This window comes from Saccopteryx leptura, chromosome 2 (genome assembly GCF_036850995.1).
Source record: "Saccopteryx leptura isolate mSacLep1 chromosome 2, mSacLep1_pri_phased_curated, whole genome shotgun sequence".
Taxonomy (NCBI): domain Eukaryota; kingdom Metazoa; phylum Chordata; class Mammalia; order Chiroptera; family Emballonuridae; genus Saccopteryx; species Saccopteryx leptura.
Window position 1 is genome coordinate 69,141,504 of NC_089504.1, and position 21,937 is coordinate 69,163,440.

The 21,937-nt window shown below is 36.3% G+C and overlaps 1 protein-coding gene across 20 annotated transcripts in view; it reads right to left on the reverse strand.

Annotated features, from left to right (window-relative positions):
• The window catches only part of PTPRD (protein tyrosine phosphatase receptor type D), a 2,469,774-nt gene that overhangs the window by 1,099,580 nt on the left and 1,348,257 nt on the right, over positions 1-21,937 (reverse strand). For all 20 annotated transcript variants that reach the window (XM_066368144.1, XM_066368143.1, XM_066368139.1 and 17 more), the window contains one exon: positions 9,255-9,288. The gene's annotated coding sequence lies outside the window, so the exon portion shown is untranslated. The remainder of the gene's footprint in view (positions 1-9,254; positions 9,289-21,937) is intronic.

Sequence of the window (21,937 nt, forward strand, 5' to 3'; positions counted from 1 at the left end):
AAATAATAAACTCCAGTTCATATTTTTCAATAATTTGTCTTTAATGGAGATTACTTTCAGTTCTATCTTCTTTTGCTTGTCTCATGTACAATGACATGTAGCAACCACTGACAAATACTTTAATCCATATTTCTGTATATTAATGTTATAAAAATGATTATTTTGAACTGTACCTACCATGCTATCATTCTAACACTTAAGAAAGAAATCCTTGGATAAGAGCCCTGGCCGGTTGGCTCAGTGGTAGAGCACCAGTCCAGTTTGTGGAAATCCTGAGTTTGATTCCCGGCCAGGGCACACAGAAGAAGTGCCCATCTATTTCTCTACTCCTCCCCCTCTCTTTTTCTCTGCCTCTCTTCCCCTCCCATAGCCAAGGCTCCAGTGTAGCAAAGTTGGCCCAGATGCTGAGGATGGCTCCATGGCCTCCACCTCAGGTGCTAGAATGGCTCCGGTTGCAAAGGAGCGACATGCTAGATGGGCAGAACATTGCCCCCTACTGGGCTTGCCAGTTGGATCCTGGTTGAGCACATGCAAGAGTCTGTCTCTCTGCCTCCCCGCTTCTCACTTCAGATAAATACAACAACAACAAAAAAGAAATCTTTGGATAAGAAATTGAGAATATTCATTTATTTGTTTGTTTCTTTCATTTGATTGTTCTTTTGTCTGTGCCACAATTAGTTAGTGAGCATTTACACTGTGGCAGGGGTTGGGGATACAGCAGAAAACATTTCCATCAAAATCTCTGCCTTCTTATAGCTTCTATAGATCGCAGTAGGAAAAGTTGGACAAATAAACAAATTTATAAGAGGTGTGGCGCACATGTACACTAGAAGCAAAAGAAAATAGATTATGTGGGATCAGAAGAGACAGAGGTGGTAGAAAGAGCACCGTGATGACATTTGAGCAGAGATGCAAAAGTCACAAGGGGAAACTACACATTGGAAATGGTATTCGGAAAGCATTCCAGGGAGAGACAACAAGTACAAGTATGAAAGACTCAGGCCTGAGACTGCTTAGCAAATTCCAGAATCAGCAGGGAAACCAGATTAGCTGGAAATAGTGGAAGGGGAATGCTATAGGAGGCCAGGCAGAGAGGAGGCCAAGTCATGGGCAACCTTAAAGGTCATTGTGAGGACTTTGGGTTTCATTCTGAGTAAGATTGGGGAGCCACTGCAGGGTTTTGAACAAAGAGCCTCTGAACATGCTTATATTTGTGCTTTTAATATTGTTATTGGGAGACATAGGAAAAAACATCCCTGAGTTCCCTGAAACTCTAGCCCACTATGGGTCAATGGTGGGTTCCATCCTCCAGCTTCTCCGGGCGCTCAGTTCTGTTTTCTACTATCTCAGAGTCTTCAGAGACAAACAAAGATAAGCAGGAGAGTGGATGAAAAGCAAGGAAGAAAGGTTTTTCGTTTTTTAATATATTTCTTGCAATAGGACAGGCAAAGAGAGAAGAGAAAGAAAAGGTAATATCTATAGAATTTGGTCTTGTTTAGCTTCTTGGACAGTCAGAGCTGCTTTAAAGAAGGGACGTAAGCAGAGTCAGTGCTACAGCTAAGGAGGACAGTAGCCACAGTCTCATCAAGGACTGAATGTCCCAGCTGTACCATGGAGCTGTTATGTGACCCTGAGAGAGTCATGTGATCTGTGCCACAGTTTTCCCATCTGTAAAATAAGGTAAGTCTGCCCTACAGGCTGGTTGTGAAAGAAAGGTAGGTGCCTAACATATAATTAGCAAATGTAAGTGTGTGCTGTTATTGTTAATAATAACAAAATGGGATTTATTATATAGTATCGATTACAAGGAAGTATTTATCAAAATATCTTGATTTTAAGACATTATTATAAGATATATCATTAAGAGTTAAAGAATAAAAAAGAGACTACATTAAATATACTGATTATTAAATCCATTTAATTTTAAGAAATGTTAAAATCTTAATGAAAATGTAAAATTGATGGAGGGTTTATAATCAGTAATATTCTATATATGCCACCTTTTTTTGATTTCTTATTTGGATCAAACTGCAAAATTGAAAATAATCCAACATACAAAGCAACACCAGTATTTTTCAAAAAAGAATTTGTGCAACCATTTTTCAAAACAACAGGCTAAAGATACTTTGATTTTAAATGATGTTGATGGAGGGAAAATTTCATCTTTAAGATGACAGTAATATGATTACTGAAGATAAAAAATTTATAGGCCCTGGCCGGTTGGCTCAGCGGTAGAGCGTTGGCCTGGCATGCGGGGGACCCGGGTTCGATTCCCGGCCAGGGCACATAGGAGAAGCGCCCATCTGCTTCTCCACCCCCACCCCATCTTCCTCTCTGTCTCTCTCTTCCCCTCCCACAGCCGAGGCTCCATTGGAGCAAAGATGGCCCGGGCGCTGGGGATGGCTCCTTGGCCTCTGCCCCAGGCGCTAGAGTGGCTCTGGTCGTGGCAGAGCAAGGCCCCGGAGGGGCAGAGCATCGCCCCCTGGTGGGCAGAGTGTCGCCCCTGGTGGGCATGCCGGGTGGATCCTGGTCGGGCACATGTGGGAGTCTGTCTGACTGTCTCTCCCCGTTTCCAGCTTCAGAAAAATACAAAAAAAAAAAAAAAAATTATAAAAATAGTATTTGGCTAATATGTAAAACATGAGATCCAACAAGTAAGATTATTTCTGCCATGAAACCACCTTAAATCAGAATCTACAAATTATGTATACATATGCCAAAATATGACTGTTTCAGCAAATGATAAATTTGCATATCCAATGATTTTAATCAAAGGTATCTACTTAATTACACAATTATCTGTTTTGCATAAACAAAATTTAAATTCTGTTCATGTGAATCCTGGTTTGTACATGTACCCACCCAATTATTTTGTTGGTACAACCTAGAAATCCCTATTTGATATATTAGGGCATGAGTTCTCCTTTATTTATAGCAATAGGGACTCTGTTTATTGAGTAGTAAAATGGGGCTTCCTGGAATAACATGGAAAATGAATCCTACTTCCAGTTAAAATAGAGGCAGTGTTTCTATACTTCCATTCTGTGACAAGAAAGAAGCAAACAAGAAAAGAACATGTTTCCTCACAAACACTTTTATTTCTTTCTGTCTTCTTACTTGGAAGTTATGAAAAACTTAAAGACTCTGGTGCATTGGGAGAACTCTTGAATGGTGATCATATTGAGTTCACTCAACTTCCACATTGGTAGTTCCTAAATAATGGGAGTAGGATGTTGATCCCTACTACTCTAAATTAATAGAGAACATTTAGAGCTAGTAGAAAGTACCAAATTTATAGTTCTAGAAACTGATGTACTCTGTGTACCTCCTAGAAAAAAATAGCCTGAAATACAGGAATAACAATCTCATATTATTATGGTCTTGCTGGATAAAGAAGATTCTCCACCTCCTTGGCCCTAAGTGAAGGTCATGGTGTGGTATAGTAGGCTGGAAAAATTAGCCAAGTTCTGAATAAGTGGTATGTTTGTTTTCTAACTCATTTGACAGGCCCTTTGGGATATAAGCCTGTTCTAAATCTAAAGTTATTCACAAACTCATATTAATAAGATTCTCTATACTACAGATGGGTCATTTGTAACAGCAACAGTCTTTTGCTTTCTGAATCCTTCAGATAGAGGATTTTTCTGCATGTTTTTGGGGTGAGTCTTTTACTGAGATCCGCTCTGGTAATCTAAGAAGAAGAAAAAATCATTGCTGTCTCTCTTACTGTTCGCCTGTAAGCAGATTTGTTCTTATAAAAATAGGACCCTACATTAGGACACCCAATGTATAAACATTCACAGTTTTACCAACTATGCCTTGACTCTGATAATTAGATTATAGAGAATTTCTTTTAGGCCATAGAGGAGCTGTGAATTCCTGAAATTTAAACCTAGCCATCCATCTCAATATTGAATTTTCTATAGTAAACTTCCTTTTGAGTGCTTAGATATGCTTCCTGTTTTTGAAATAAGCCCAAGCCAACTCTGTCTATGGTGTCTGCTCAATAATAGTATCTGGCCTGTTTCCTTCCAGTGTTCATTTTCAATACCTCTAGGGAAGAAATACACTGTAGAAAGTAGAAACACAGTGGGTCTTGGACTCAGCCATCTCTAGTACGGGGGACTAAACATGCCTCTAGGTGAAATTTCCCTTGTTTGATTCTTCCTACACTGACACTGTGCTTGACCATTTAATTTATCTTAACCAATGAGACTTTAACAAGCATACTGCAAGGTGAGACACTTGAAGTAGAGACTGTACCTTGGAATTCTTTTGAAACTGAGCTGTAGGCTTTGTGAAAGTCTAAACTAGTCTGCTAGAGAAAAATATCTTGTGGAGAGCCTACATGAGATTAACTCACCATGTAGAAAGAGAGGCTACAAGGAGAACTTAGACCTCCAGTTAAGCTTCTCAATGAATGTAGCCATATAAATGATACCAGCCAATACCAAGTGGAGCAGAATAACTGCCCAGTCAACCTACAGAATCATGAAGAATAACAAATGGGTATTTTAAGTCAATGAGATGTGGGTGGTTTGTTATATACTAATATACAGGAGTGGGCCAAAGTAGGTTTATAGTTGTTTGTATGGAAAATGATTAGTATAATTAATAAATAAGAATATAAGAATAAACTTTGTTTCACATACTCACTACTGTAAACCTACTTTTCCCCACCCCTGTGTAATCTCTATATCTTGGATCAAATCTCAGCTCCCTTACTTGCTTAGCTATGTGACTTAGTGGAGTTGCTTAAGTTTTCTAATCCTCTAGCTCTACATATGTATGATAATTTATGCTACCTCATAGAATTGCAAAGTGAATTAATTATTTAAATTAATATAAAGAAGTTAGAACAATTACTGAACCATAGTTAATACTTAATGAATGGTAGTTATTACCACTGATTTCATTATCTCATACATCACTATCATTATGATAAATATCACCACTACTATTACTAATGGCAACACCAACACCACTAATATTGTCACCAACACCTTCCTGAAATCTAGTGCTTTCACAATGCCTTTAATGTACACTACCATGAGGGAAATCTATTTTTCTCAAGTAATATGTTTTTTAAGGTACACATACGCAAAAAACCTTTTTCATTATTGTTAGTGATAGTGTAAAGTAATGGAAATCTCATTTGGATAGCTCTTCACATTATTTCTTTAGATGACTAGAGAGGTAAAGAGATTTCCTAAGATCATTCATAATGCAAATGGAAAGGTCATATTTGAATGCTTTGAATTCTAAGGTCTTTAAAAAATTTTTGACTGTTCTGTCTCCCATAAGAAAGAAATCTCCATAATGGCAGACATTTTGTTTTGCTAACTGATCTATTCCTAGAACCTTGTGTATAGAAGCTGCTCCAGAAATATTTGTTGTGTATGTGGATCAATTGATAATGGATTGGTAGTTTAGTAGAACATGGGTTGTGGAGCTACAAAGCCTGGGTTTGAATCCCAATGCAACCACTAATCAGCTATGTGGACAATTTAAGGTTTCTATGCCCCAGTTTTCTAACATGGAAAGAGGATAACAATAGTACATACTATCTATTATGTCTTAGTGCATATGAAACACTCAGAACACTTACAAATAATAAGCACCATATAATGGTTAGCTATCATTATTTGTTGTTATATTGAGCTCTACTAACATATGGAATAGTATGTATAAATGCTAATTTAAGAATAGAAATACATATGCATATTGAAAGAAGGCCAGGAAAGAAGGTAGTTATGTGGTTTAAAGCGATGGTTCTTATTTATTTATGTTTATTTCATTGATTTCTAGAGAAAGGAAGGGAGAGAGAAAGGGAGAGAAACAGGAATATAAATCAGTTCCTGTATTTGCCCTGACTCAGAATCAAACTGGCCACCTCTTCACTTCAGGACGATGCTCTAACCAACCAAGCTATCCAGCCAGGGCCCAGTGGTTCTTGACTCCAGTTTTCTAAGCAATTACCAGGGAACTGGGGCATCAACCTTTGGAAACCAAACTCCACCCTGGGTCTATAAGTTAATTGGTCTAAATGGAGTCCAGGTGTCAACATTTTTTTTAACTCCCCAGACAATTCTGACATAAATTTTAAGTGAAGAAACACTCATCAAGAGAAAGGAGTTTGAACAGGAAACTTTAAAATGTTTTTAGAACTTCTACTTCCTTGACATTCTTCAGGATTCTAGAAGAATCCAGGTACCAGGAAGCCCTTCATATTTCTTTATATCACTGAACGGGGACCCCTTAGCTTCATATTTCATGGTTACAGACCTACCTGCCTAGTCTAATTTCTATTGTGCTTTCTTGATAACCTCCTTGGATCTGAATAAGCTTAATAATTATATTAGATAACATTCTTGATGTCAATAGGAACGTGTTTAAAAATTACATCTTATTACATTTTCAAGGCAGAAGTAAAGTTCTTTCAAGTGCAACAAAGATCTTAATGTCTACTTAAATTATGGTCAGGACTCTCTTAATTGTGAAAAATAATATAAATGGAGTCACTTCAAAATGGAGTCTGAGGAACTGCTTTGCAGGTCTTATTCCTAAAATGTTTGGAATGTTAAATCTGAACAAAATAACTTTTGGACTGAGCCTAAAGCAGTATTATATTTCAAACAACTGTTTGCAAAAGCTAACAGCAAAGCAGACATGACTACAAGAGTGAAAATTAAAGACATTCTTTATAATTAGCATACTGTGTTAGCTTATCTGCACCTATACAAATTCCTTCTTTAGCTTATTAACACCAATAGATATTCTTTCCTTCTATTCATGTAATTATCCCCCTTGCTTTCACCTCCTCAAAAACACCCCCTGCCTTACCCTGCTAATCCAAACACAATTTAGGTTTCTGCCTGAATTAGTGCTTCCTAAATAACTATCAGTTTGAGTTTCAAATAAAAGATTATTGCCTTTCACTACAGCCTTTTATTTTGAGGTTAGAAAGCCCCACAACCATTGTTACTTTTTATAATTTCACTACTGCAAAGTGATGATATGATTGCCTTCAAATATATTGCAATATTAGAAAAGCACAGTTATATTTTTGTAAAATTTTGTATCTCATTTTCTTGAAATTTGTTGCAAACAGTTTTACTTGCTTTGATCCTTTGCAGTTACCCTGGATTTAACATTAATGAGAGGAAAAGCAGATCTTGGGAGCTAGCAAGACCCACTTTGTGTGTTCAACTGAACTGAACTAAAACCAGGCATTATTTTCCGTTTAATCTTAAAATCAATCTTTGCACAGTAAAATAAGAGCACTAAAAATCAAATCCAGATCAAATGCTTGAAATGTCTTGACTGAAATCTCTTGTATAGAATGCAAAAGAGAGGATTACTTATATATTGCCTTGCTAATCACAGGGTAGTTTTTGGACCAGCAGCTTTGACATCACTTGGAAGCTTATAGAGATCCAAATTCTTGAGCCATACTGCAGATCTACTGAATTAGAATATGCATTTAACAAGACAGCCAGGTGATTCATAGGCATGTTAAAGTTTGAAAAGAACTAATATAATATGCAGCAAAATTCAATTTTTTTCTCCAGCATTTGCTCTTCCCTAAATAACATTACATGCAACATCCCATACAGTTGTCCGTTCTACTTTTTTATCCAAACTTTTGTAGACTTTTCTTACACCTCAAAACATTTTGTTATCCTTCTTCTAATCATCTCCCACTCTGGCCATCTCTTATTTTACCAAGCAGTAGTCTATGCTATATAAAGTCACTCTTTTGTAACTTTTTCCTTATTGCAGTTGCATAAGAGAGAGAAGTGATAACACCTTTTCTCAACCTATTCTAAACTAGAAAATTCTCAAGGAAGTAAACTGAGTAACAACCTGATACAAAATCTCCTTATAAGTATGACAATGTGAAGAAAGTTCATGAAAATACTATTTCCCATTATAGTAAACATACAATATGTTGGGTTTATTCCTCCAAGATAGAGATAAAAGAGTACCAACTTCTCCAAAGGTGAATTAGATTTATACAATCTACACCCACACATCTTAATTTTCAGTAATCAATAATAATCCATAATAAGACATAATTATTTTCTTATTTTGTTTCTTATAAGAATAATAGAGAAAACAAAAATCATTAGTTCCAGTAAGTACTGAGTATTTCACTATCAATATAAACACTACAAAATATTTCTTTTAACTACTTAAACTATAACTAACAACAAAATATTAATTTTCTAATTCATAGCAATTTTAATTGAGAGTTTGAATAAGTGAATCATCTGTGAAAACAAACAACTCCATTGGCATAATCTGGCTGAAAACTAAATTCTATCTCTTTCTCTCTTTTTAATTAAAAAAAGGAAGAAACAAAACACCCAAAGCCATCAAATGTATTGTCAAAGAAAGAGCCTTCCTTCCTTCCTTCCTTCCTTCCTTCCTTCCTTCCTTCCTTCCTTCCTTCCTTCCTTCCTTCCTTCCCTTCCTTCCTTCCTTCCTTCCTTCCTTCCTTCCTTCCTTCCTTCCTTCCTTCCTTCCTTCCTTCCTTCCTTTCTCCCTTCTTTCAGCACACCATTGTAGCCTATATTTTATTATTACCATTATTATGATTTACAATATTTAATAACATGTTTCCTTCTTCCACATGAAAAATTTCCTACTTCCACTAGAAGTATCAAAAAGAGCAGAACCACAGCACATTCATAATAAGAATAGAAAACTCCCTTTAAACTTTTGTTTCTCAATATGATAATTCAATTAAAATAAATAGAATTTAATTAGCTATGAAACTAAAATATGAAATTCAGCCTGGATGTATGCCATGACCATGATCATTAACACCTCCATAGAATGAGGAGAAAAAAGAATTCTCTCTTTGCTTCTTCTTGCTTAACTTCTAAATAACTTTGAATTACTTAAAAAAAGACACTCTACTACTTTGATAAGATGACCATTTGAATACGATCTCAGGGTTATCCCTGGACAAGCAGATATTGTCTGTGAAGTGGAGAACATTTGGAAAACAGTAGCTTTTCCTAGACTCCTGGTGGACATGTACTGGAGACTTTCTCATTTACAATCTTGGCTCGATTCAGAAAAAAGAAAAAAAGAAAGGCTATACCTGGAAAAAATGCAACCTCGTTAGGACTTGCCTGAATTTCAGACCATGTAAGTTTTAAAGTTCTTGTAGAAAACATAAATCCTTTTGAAACTTAGAAGGAAAAAGTATTGTATGCAGATTTGAAAAGAGAAAACTAACTTACCACAACTGTTCAGTTAATTCACAGGCATCATCATCTGAAAGAGCAAAAATGTTATTTTGATATTGCAATCATGAAACTACCAAAAATGTTCCAATTGTCTTCAAACACATTTTGTGAACATATCTACAGAAGAAAAAAATAAATAAATAATACAAATATCTTGTCTTATCTTTATCATTAAGTTATTTCAAATGAAAATGCTTCATCCCCATTATTTTAAGACCAAATTAAATAACTCATTTTTTAAAAAAATCTTTTATATACACATATTGGCATAATATATATATATATATATATATATATATATATATATATATATATATATATATATATATATATTATGCCAATATTTCTTCTAATGCCAAGTTTAAAAGGTTGGTAGAAATACAGAACTACTGTATAATACAACCTTGGTCCTGGCATGGACACAACTGTGAGATACTTATCTTAAAACCCAGTTCTGATAATGCCATATAAATCACCTTACTGTGCTCAAAATATTTTCCTGTTATCTATACAAAAAAACCAAAGTATTTAGCATAGTGTTCAGTGGCTTCAGTCAGCTGCTTCTATTCTACCTTTCCAAGATTCTCTTCCTTAATTTTCCAGTGCCTCCTCATTTTACCTTTCAAATTTATCTCCAACTATTTTCTCTTGTGCCCTACACTTACACCATATATAAAACACTTTCTTTTTAAACAATATTTTGATTGATCACTTTTTCTATGCTTCAATATTATTTCTACTCATTCTTTTGGCCCAGATCAATGGATATCTCCTCAGTGAAACTATCTTGATATCCAGAGAAGGAACTACTCTTTTCTTTCTATATATTCTTACCATATTTGTACCTCTACTACAGTTCTGATCAGATTCTGCCTTATATTATAGATATGGTGTTTATGCTTTGACCTTGTTCATTTTTGCCTGTGAAGAAAAGTGCCTGCTTATGCTTTTAGCATGGGAGATGTCCCTAAGAAGTTGGTTGAGCTAAAGGAAATAAAGCATTTAATATAGAGTTAACATGCTATGGACATTTTCCATATATTCATCTACCATCATTTAGGAGAACAGTATAGTTGCATAGTACCTGTTTCTGCTCAATAAAGCTTGAATTTAAAGGCATAGTAATATCCATGATGAATGAAATATTTTTAGGTTCATCAAAAATAAAGGAATTGAAGTTGAAAGTTTCTTCTATTGATAAATAACTTTTTAGGCAAGTTTTTAAAGATCTTTGTACCATATGGGGATCGATTTTTTTTTAGATTTAAGTTGTTTTATAGGCTTGAATATTTCATAGGAAGGTGGCATACTTCATAGAAAGGTGGCATACTTACTGGACCTTTATTAGCACAGCATGTGTGTGAAATTAGTGTTTTGAGGAAAAGTGACAGATATACCTTAAACCATTAACACAGTCATGCCAGTAGCAAGATTGAAATTAGTAGCATAATTTTAGAACACAAAATCTATCTTCTCATGCAGAATAAAATTATAACTGCCATGTTAATAATTTTATACTCTTGGACAAGTTAACCATAAAAGATCAGACTCTGTCGATATGAAGCATGCAGGTGTATTATACACTCACAATGTTTCATCATTTATTCTTCTCCTGTCCACAATCTCCTAAAGTCCACAATCACTTTAGGCTTCAAAAATTTTTTCCCAGATAATTATAAATTGGCATCTATAATTTTTATTAAACACTTTCTTCTTATTTTTATATAAAATATTAAATATCAAGATAGTATTATTGAGATAATAAAAATTTAAGTAACAGATATAAAAACACATGTTGAGAATAAAAGCCATGTTTCTTAAATTGATAAGAGGGAGAATTTTAGTCGATTTTTTTTGTATCCTAACCAAGAATGTGATATTTCAACCTTCAACTTATTAAATTATGATTCTTTCCAATTCCTATACTCTTCATAAGAAGAACATGGATCTAACACACAATTAGGAAAAATACAACTTTAAAAATTTTGTAATTCAATGATTCTCTTAAAGAAAAATGATACTCAGTAATTTAACATGCATTGATAGTCTGATTCTAGAACAAGGTCATTAGCACAGTTTCCCCTACACATACCAATGTTCCCTGTTGGGCAGATAAAATATATTATGCTTACTTTGTTAAAGATGGCGCTGCCCATGTGGAAGCCCATCGCCCATGTGATAATTAATATTAGTTGCCCTTCTTGCTTGAGATGGGCATAATTATATTAATGTGTGTTGAGGGCAGGCTTTGGGCAGGCAGGATCCTTGTAGCCTGGGGTTTGGTTTTAGGACTAAGCCTTTCCCACCCTTTTTGATGTGGGATGGTGCACTCTCATGAGCAATCCCATTATGCCTTAGATAAGTGACTTTGTATCAGAGACTTCCTTGTTTGTATATTGGATTAAAGGTTTTGATTTCTTTTTTTTTGTATTTTTTCTGAAGCTGGAAATGGGGAGACAGTCAGACAGACTCCTACATGTGCCCGACCGGGATCCACATGGCATGCCCACCAGGGGGTGATGCTCTGCCCACAAGGGGTTGATGCTCTGCCCCTCCGGGGCGTCACTCTGTTGCAACCAGAGCCACTCTAGCACCTGGGGCAGAGGCCAAGGAGCCATCCCCAGCACCCGGGCCATCTTTGCTCCAATGGAGCCTCGCTGCGGGAGGGGAAGAGAGAGACAGAGGAAGGAGAGGGGGAGGGGTGGAGAAGCAGATGGGCGCTTCTCCTGTGTGCCCTGGCTGGGAATCGAACCCGGGACTTCTGCATGCCAGGCCGACGCTCTACCACTGAGCCAACCGGCCAGGGCCTAAGGTTTTGATTTCTACACTATAAAGTAGGGAAGACCGGGAGCTTGCTCTCTCTTGATTCTTGAGATTAGTATTAGAGAGGAGATCAGAGAAAGGCCATGTGGAGGAGACCAGGAGAAGCAGCCAAGATGGCAGAATGCTGAAGGAGAAGCCAGTTTGTGCAGAGAGAAGGTGATGGGGAACAGAGTTGAATAAGACTGGTGAGCTAGAAACATTTAATTCTATGAAACTCAGATAAGTCAGGGCTTTGGGAGCCCTGAATGGAAACGGAAGTTTTCCCATTGTGTGTATTTCTTGCCTGCTGGGTCAAGCTAGGATTAAAGCTGATGGCCCACCAGTTCTTGGCTCCGTTGTTTCATTACCGTCTGTCCGAATCTAATGCAAACCTGCATGGGCCAGGTGGCTACTGGCTTTACATTTTAATTAGTCTGTGGCAGGATTTAATACAGATCGGCAAGGAGCCACCACCACTTTTGAGCGGTGGAGTAGAGGACTGGCTGCTGTTATGGTTCCCCATGGCTGTCCTTTTGGGGGCCATAGGCTAGCTGACTTTTACAGCCATGTGTGAGGAAATGAAGAGCTCTTTGGATGAGGCTGCCCGGGACCTGAAAACTGAGCAGTGGAAAGAGCTGGAGCAAATGTGGGAGAAAGAGATGCTGACCCTGTAGCTGCAGCAAGCACCGGAGAAGGCCTACCAGGTTTGCGAGATTTGCCTGGAAATGGAGCAGATGATGGAGAAGGAATCACAGGTTCATGAGTTGCAGATTGCCCTGGATGTTGTGGAGAGCCAGCAGCGGCGGGAGGCTGGGGCTGAGGCCAGGGCCAGGTCTGCAAGACCTGCTGAGCAGAGGCGGTGGGGGCCTGGAGCTCAAGCCCGGATGCAGGAGCTAGTGTTTTCAGTTCTTCTTTGGAGGATGAGGAGAATTGGGCTGGAGTTGCAATCTGCAGTCTCCAGAAGGTGAGAGCCCAGCAGCAAGCTGTACTTACTATGCTTCTGGTAAGTCTGCGATTTTGGGACATAGGGGTGAATGGCATCATGCTCTCCAGAGCAGAGATGGAAATGTTGACTGCCATTGCCATGTGCTCCCCTTTGAGACAGTGTAAGACCTGCCAGGATGGCAGGGATGAAGGGGGTGGCTGAGGCCCCATGTGCCTGGACTGATTCCTGGACTATGACTGGAGTGGGCACTAGCTCCTTTGTTGGATGGACTTACGGATTTTGGACAATGTAAATACCCTGATGGGGGTGGGGGTGACTTTGTTGGAAGCATTCCTCTGCCCTGGGAAGCTTTTCCCATGGCTAGAAAGAAGGCCGAGAACATTTTGCACTTTTGGCAAAGTGCTCAGAGACTGGTGAAATGTACCTTTGTAATTTTTGAAATTTTATGATTTGTCATGTTGTTGTAATTTGTGTAATGTGCCTAATTTCCTTACACAAGGATGCCAGTGGTGTAGATTGTGGGTAGTAAAGTGAGCATAGGGGTGGGTTGTTGGGGAGATAAAATATTAATATATTATGCTCACTTTGTTAAAGATGGCGCTGCCCATGTGGAAGCCCATTGCCCAGGTGATAATTAATATTAGTTGCCCTTCTTGCTTGAGATGGATATGATTATATTAATGTGTATTGGGGGCGGGCTGTGGGCAGGCAGGATCCTTGTAGCTTGGGGCTTGCTTTTAGGACTAAGCTTTTCCCACCCTTTCTGATGTGGGGTGGTGCACTCTCATGAAGAATCCCATTATGCCTCAGATAAGTGACTTCCTTGGTTGTATATTGGATTAAAGGTTTTGATCTACACTATAAAGTGGGGCAGACTGGGACCTTGCTCTCTCTTGGTTTCTGAGATTAGAATTAGAGAGGAGATCAGAGAAAGGCCATGTAGAGGAGGCCAGGGGAAGCAGCCAAGATGGCAGAATGCTGAAGGAGAAGCCAGTTTGTGCAGAGTTTGTGCAGAGAGAAGGAGATGGGGAACAGAGTTGAATAAGACTGGTGAGTTAGAAACCTTTGATTCTAGGAAACTCAGATAAGTCAGTGGCTTCAGGAGCCCTGAATGGAAAGGGAAGTGTTTTCCCATTGTGTGTATTTCTTGCTCGCCAGGTGGAAGCTAGGATAAAGCTAATGGCCCACCAGTTCTCGACTCCATTTTTTCATTACCATCTGTCTGAATCTAATGAGAACCTGCATGGGCCAGACGGCTGTGATGGTGGTCGCGGCTATTGGCTTTACATTCCCAAAGTGTTTTAATAAGAGTAATCAGATATTTTAATGGAAACAATTTTTGAAATATTAATAAAAATGTATCAAGTTTTAGATATGATTATTAAGGCCTGACAAGTAGTTATGTATTACTTTGATTTTTCTTAAAAATAGAGTGTGGTCTTTATGTACTAATTTGCTGAGGCTGGAACTGGCAGATGCGACAAAAGAAAAGCATCAGTAAAAGCACCATTGAATGATTTTAGTACTTCTGTGTCAGAGAAAATGCAAATAGAGCTGGGTTGTGGACTAGGATGCAAGGCTTCCTGAGAACCATGATCCAAAGGTAGTCTTGTTTCCCTCAATAGGCAACAAAAATTTAACAAAGGTAATCTAATTAGAGAAATGTGAAGCAGGAACATGTTCTGGGACATTTAAATGGAATTTTACTTACATGTAATTGGAATTGCCAAAGAACAGAACCAATCAAACTCTCTAGTTCTAGTACCATATTTTCAATGATTTATCATTTTAGAATGTTCATCCAATTATCTACCTTTATTAACTCAAATTTTCTTTCTTTTTTGCCAAATACTTTGCATGCCATTCATTGTTTGTTTGATTTTGCATTCTGATTAGGTCATGAAAATGTTATCTACAAAATATATATGTCCTTCCATATAAAACAGACAACTTACTGAATGGATAGCTAATGGATTAAGAGAGAAGAAAGAAGATCCTATCGAAAAATTTAAGCTTTTGTTTTGACTCCAAAGATGCTAGCATGAGTGTGGGAATGGAGTCATCCTAAATAAAATGATTTACAGATAGCACATGAGGGTAAAATATTTTCTCTTAAGTTTTCTGAGGACCTTTTATATGCAAATTGATTCTAACAACAGTTACTGTTTAGTAATTTACTTCCTTTTATTTGACCATTTATTTTACATAAAGGGTATCAATTTTCTATAAAAGAATTATGGTGTTTAAATGCAGGAACAGAATACTAAGTTAGATATCATTCCAATATTGCAATGTTGTGATTTGTTAGAAAATAAAGTGAAAAAGAAATTAAATATGTATTATTGCCTTCTTTGTATATCTGTACTAGGCAGGTGGTAAGAATAAGCCAGCTATTTCTATATTTACTTGTAGAACCAATTATGGAAATAATTATAAAAAACAAATGCAAATAGGTATCCACTCTCACATAGAAAATTATTTTAGCAATGAAATTCTTGAGTTCCATTAATATTGTTGAAATACATACATGCCTCTATAGTACATATATATTATATTCATCTCCCTTTCACACTGTTGTTCTGACACACATGTACACTTATATACACATCTACAGATATATATATATATATAAATGTATATATATATATATATGGCCAGAGGAATTCTTTTCTAATTTTATAAAATTTTTCTTTCTTTTGGCATTTCATTCGTACAAAACTTCAGTCCTCACTTCTAATTAGAACAATGAGAAAATATTGTAAACCAACAACAATCTCACTACAAAATTTTTTTTGGAAAAATGGATAAAGCATAATAAATATTCTTTGACAATCAAAACTAAAAAAACATAAGAGAATTCTCAATGGCCATAACTAAATAAAAACTAAAAATGACTGATATGAATTTACTAGTTTTTTGTTCTCTGTGACATTGATCTGTTTTAGCTGTGAGCCTTGGGTTGTCAAAGACAAGAAATTAAAAAGTTTCTCCTGAAAACATTATACAGGTTTGGGGTTTGATTGATACTATTGACAAGGTCAGAGAAATTCCAGAGTAATTAACCAAAAAGCACTTTTGGGTTTGTGCCCTCTAGAAGAGCGGCATCTCAATAAGAAATGTTTAGAAATTGCAAATATAAAGCCCTGCTAAGTAGGAGCTGAAATCCATAATTAGAAAACACATGAGGAGATATTGAGTAAGAGTCAGTATGAAGATCAAAGAGCAAGATTAGAAACAGCAAAGCATTTATATAATGGCTTCACTAAACCCAGATTATAAAATAATTGTTTAAAATTGTTAAGAATAAAAGATGAGAGAGAAAATATTTGAAAGAAACAAGATGTTCTAAAATAACAAGATAGTTTTTAATGAATATCAGATAATTTTAAAATAAAAATATAATCATTGAAACTAAGCAAATCAACAGATACAGTAAACAAAACTAAAGAGAAACTTAACAGGAATATAGAACTAAAGAAATTATTCATATTGCTAGAGAAACAAAGAAGAAAACAGTGACGAGAGAGCATAAGAGACATAAAGATTGAGTGAGATAGTTCAACATTTGCCTAATAGGATCTAGAAAGAAAACTGGAAGAAGTAATCTTAAAAGAGTAATATATGAAAAAGGTTTAAAAAGTATATATATGTGTATATAAATGTTATGATTTGTATATATGTAGCTATATATCTACATAGAACTATGTGTCTCTCTCTGTCTTCAGCTAGCTAAATATATCTCAAACAAGATAAATACAATTAAACCTACCTCACAAACAAACATATACAGAAACTTAAAAATAGCTAGAGGACAAAACAGGTATTTAAGCACAAGCAACTTAAGTTTAGAGTGAACATTGCAGCAGTAGCAAAAGTTATAAGACAAAAGAATCATAACTCAAAAGAGCTAAGAGAAAATAACTGTTATTACAGTATTATATTAATAACTTACTACGTATCTATATAGGTAATATTACTAAAGGTTAAAAAAGATATTTTTCAACAAAAAAAAATCCAACACTTGTTTCTACCACACACTTCTACTAAGAGTAATCTAAAAGATATAGAATTTAGGGGGAAAAAATTCAAAAACAAAGAACTGTAATAAAAAATGATGAGTTAAAACACTGATACAAATAAGTAAATTAAAAACATCACTGACTATAAAGCATGAAAATATAACAATATTAATAATCAATTTTGGAGCAAACTAAACCAAAGTGACTGAAAATGATGGATAGCTGTAACATGTACAATGCCAGTGGGAAGAGTTATAATTAAAGTGTTATAAATGTCTTATTATTTGGGAGATGTATAAAAATACCTATTAGCTTTACATCAAATAAAAAAAAGGAAAGTAGAAGATATAATATCCAAATCTATTAAGAAAAAATACAAAAAAAGAGAACTATAATACAAAGAAATATTTGGGTAAGTTAAACACACACACACACACACACACACAATGATACAAATAAATATGAGTATGGTATATCAATAACCACAATATCCATGTTGGTTTGAAACTTCAGGAGTTCCCCAGGTGCAAACTGACACTGGCCCTTGCACACAGAGGACAGGGAGAGACTGACATTTGAGGCATTTCACTCCAGATTAGTAGGTGGCAGTTTTAACAAGCAAGGGAAATTACACATAGGCCTTGTCTTGGACCACCACAAAATGAGTAAATTTCTGCACTTACCTGTCAGGATATTAAAAGTATATGTAGAGCCCTTAACTGGGTTCAGTCATGTTTAACATCCCAGTGGTCTCAATAATACATTACTCTCTCAAGGCTGCCTCTTTGAAAAGGCTCTTGCTATGGGAACTGTGGGTGGAACATTCCAGGTATGGGGCATGGGGATAAGGAGTCTCCCATTGCAATGTCCTGCTCAAGGGTCAACAGCGTAATCATGCCTCTTGATGGCCCCCTCCAACACAACGTTAATGAACCCAATTGATAAAGACAGCAATTCTGATACTCTCCTTCCTCTTCTTCCCAGATTCTACCCTTCCTAATAATTTTCTCACTGCCACCTATTGCTCAATTCCACTGAAGAACAGAACAGTCTTATAGGTTCTCCTCTGTCCTGTTATCAAAACAAACAAAGCTATTTCATAGTGTTCTAAGGGCTCTGCTTCTAGAAGTAGATAGGAACAAGGTGGAAGATATTGAAAATATAAATAGCAAGGGTTAAAGCTCTGTTTCAACTAGGGTGACCTACTTGTCCTGGTTTTAAAATTGAGTACCATGTCCAAGGAATCCACCCTGCATGACAGCCCCAGGGAAAAAAAATAATAGTTTTCCTAGATTTCCAGCTAGTCTCTGATATGTGTCATGCTTCCAGGATATAAAGAGCTATGTCCTGGCTGGATAGCTTGGTTGGTTAGAGCATTGTCCTGAAGTACAGAGGCTGCCGGTTTGATACCGGCACATACAGGAATAGGTCAATGTTCTGTTTTTTTCTTTCTTTCCCTTCCTTTCTCTCTTGCCAAAATCAATAAATAAAAATAAATAAATAAATAAATAAATAAATAAATAAATAAATAAATAAATAAAAGAGTTATAGATTTTAACCTTTGTTCCCTCTTTTTGTCCATTCTTCCTCTTTGATTTTGAGACCCTCACTTGCCTTGTTAACTCTACACACTTCTGGGCACTTACATAAAAAGATTGTCCTGTTGCTCCCTATTCCCTTAATTAAATATTCTACATTATGAAAAATATGTCAACCATGTGATAAATGCAATCACAATTGTGTAATGTCAAGGAAATAAGAGAATAATGGGTTAGAATGTATAAGGAACACTTCATTGGTTGACTTTCCTTAATCATTAAACAGATTTTTAAAAACATTTTAAAACATATATTTTAGTGTCCACTATGTGTTGTGCACTGGTCTAGGCCCTGGGGATACAGTAGTAACCACAGAGACACACTTTCTACTTATGTTCTTTTTTTTTCTACTTAGATTCTTGCAGTGTTGGGAGGCAAAGCAAATGAAGACTAAAAGCAAGTACACAGATAATGAAGTAAAATAATTTCAGAGAATGAAATGAAGGAAATGAAACAAATGATGTGGCTCAAAGGATGAATACTTTGATTGGAAGCCCAGACCTGAATAACACAAAACAAGACAAGACAGGCAAAACAAGAAGAGAGAATGTTTACATAAAGGAATAGTGAACACATAAGACCCTGTGTGATGTTATATTCAAGCAATAGATAGAAGAAGGCCAGCATACCTGGGATCCTGCAAGAAGGAAGAGAGTGGAGAAACATAAAGTAAGAGAGGTAGATGAGGGCCAGATCTCATACTATGTGGCAGGTCATTACTAATAAGTTTGGATTATTTTCTAAGGACAATGGGAAGTCACAGAGGGCTTTACACAGTAGAAAGACCCTATCTGCTTTTGTTCTAAACATGTCTGTGGCTACTCTGGAAAACGGAAAGCAAAGGAAGCAGTAAAAACTGACAGATCAGTTTTGAAAACTTTCCAGACAAGAGTTTGTGGTGATTTAGACTAAAGTGGATTTGGAGATGAAGAAAATTGGATAGATCTGGGTAGATCTAAGGTACATATCAGAGGGAGAATCAACAGGATTTGGTGATGAGAGTGAGGAATTGGTTGTGGAGAGTGAGTTAAAGAGATCAAGAAAGATCTCAGTCATATTTACTGAGATGGGTAAGACTGGTGGAGCGTATATCAGCTGTGATGATTCTATCTTAGCTATATTAGGCTGAGGTATTTCTTAGTTACATGAGTACTAATGTCAAGTTGAAAGTTGGACGTGAAAAAAAAAAAAGAAGAAAAAAAAAGAAAGTTGGACGTGGCCTGGCCTGTGGTGGTGCAATGGGATAAAGCGTCGACCTGGAATGCTGCGGTTGCCGGTTTGAAACCTGGGCTTGCCTGGTCAAGGCACATATGGGAGTTGACACTTCCTGCTCCTCCTTCTCTCTCTCTCCCTCTCTCTCTCTCTCTCTCTCTCTCTCTCTCTCTCTCTCCCTACCTCCCTCTCTCTCTCCTCTCTAAAAATAGAATAAATAAAGTCTTTTAAAAAAAAGGAAGTTGGATGTCAAAATCTGTAGTTCAGTGGGAGGTTACAGCTGGAAACATCACTGGGGATCCATTGTTGTTGAGATGGTGTTTAATGGAATGGAAATAAGGAAGTGTGACTCTAAACAAAAAATGAAGGCTTAGGCCAGAGCCTAGGGAATCCAATATTAAGAATGACAGCTGAAGCCTGACCAGGCAGTGGTGCAGTGGATGGAGCGTCGACCTGGAAACACTGAGGTCGCCGGTTTGAAACCCTGGGCTTGCCTGGTCAAGGCGCATGTGGGAGCTGAGGCTTCCTGCTCCTTTCCCCTTCTCTCTCTCTCTCTCTCCTCTCTAAAATGAATAAATAAAAAAAAATAAAAAATAAAAAAAAGAATGACAGCTGAAGACATATTACAAAGTTCTGTGGGGCTCATCTAAGAGGCTCATCTACTGAATTTTTACCAAGTTTTTACTTAATGTCACTCTCTGTGCTAGGTGCCACAGTGAACAAAACATGTCTTATCTGGCTTATGCTTTAGATTCCATAAACTTATGTTTCTTTCTCCAGCAATCCTTGATTCATGATAACATTCCAGTGTCACTCAAATGATTAGTCAATTTCAACCAGTTGTCTATTCCAGTACCAAGCCTTTCTAACCCTCTCCTCTAAGTTCCTCTCAACTCCTTCCAATAATCTAAAACCCAAAAACTACTTCAGTAAGAAACAAACAAACACCATTATGACATTGTTTTTCTTTGAACTTCACAATGGGAAATTGCAATGGCTTCTTCAAAAAGAACAATCAAGGTGATGGGCTGTCAGATTCCTCGAGTGTTACCAGTCACTACAGAAGTTGCAGGCAAACTAATAATGCACATCTAATTAATACCAGGAGAATAAATAAAGTAAAAAAACTTTTTTTTTAATTGTTAGAAACCTTTAATCCTAAGGAAATATGAAGGTACACAAGACTCGAAACAAATTTCACAAGCAGTGTTCTGTTCCAGGCCATGAATTATAACATTAGCCTAGGTAACTCTGCTTCCACTTCAATTAATGAAATTGTAAATTCAAGAATTATGTTTTAGCAAGTTATATAGTTCAGGTTTGTGCTACATGGAACTGTTCTTTGTTTAGGCACAATAAAGCCATGAACAAAAAATGTTCTCTGGAAGATTTTAACATGGTTGATGTAAAACTGATTTTTTTATCCTGTAACTCTGGAAGACAGTTGTTTAACAATGTGCATTTCCCCTTATTTTCATTCTTGTCTCTTTCTAAATTATTTTTTCCAATACTGAAATCATTTTTACATAGCCGTTGGAAATCATACTAATATTTATTCTTTGGCTTTTCTCTTTTTTGAGATAATTTTTAATTTGCTAACACATTGCAAACACTAGAGTTTTGCATATCTTTTTTCATGTTTAACCTGTCTAACAATATAGCAGATTTGTCATTTAATTTGCTAATGTTTTCCTTGCCACAAAATATATACATTTGCTTACTATTGCACTCTATTTAGAGAAGTGAAATATATCAAGAAGATTGAATAGCTAATATAGGTTTTGAAGGAGAATGTTCACATACCTAAGAAGAGAGAAGTTTTTGAAATATATTAAGATTATCCTGTGACAATTGCCATTACAAAGAAAGAATTGATCATTGTTCAGGCCATATCTTTAATTTGGGGATAGGAACAGCCAAAATTGGCTCTTTTGTTGTCTCTTATTCTGAAGTAGAATCCTTAGAACATTAAACTTGAAGTAAACACTGAGCTGTGGTTGTTTAATGAAGTAAATAAATTAAATAAATAGAAAAAATAAGAGATGAGAGGAAAAAGCTGTGTGGCAAAAAAATATAAGCCTTTGAATTAATATGAAACAT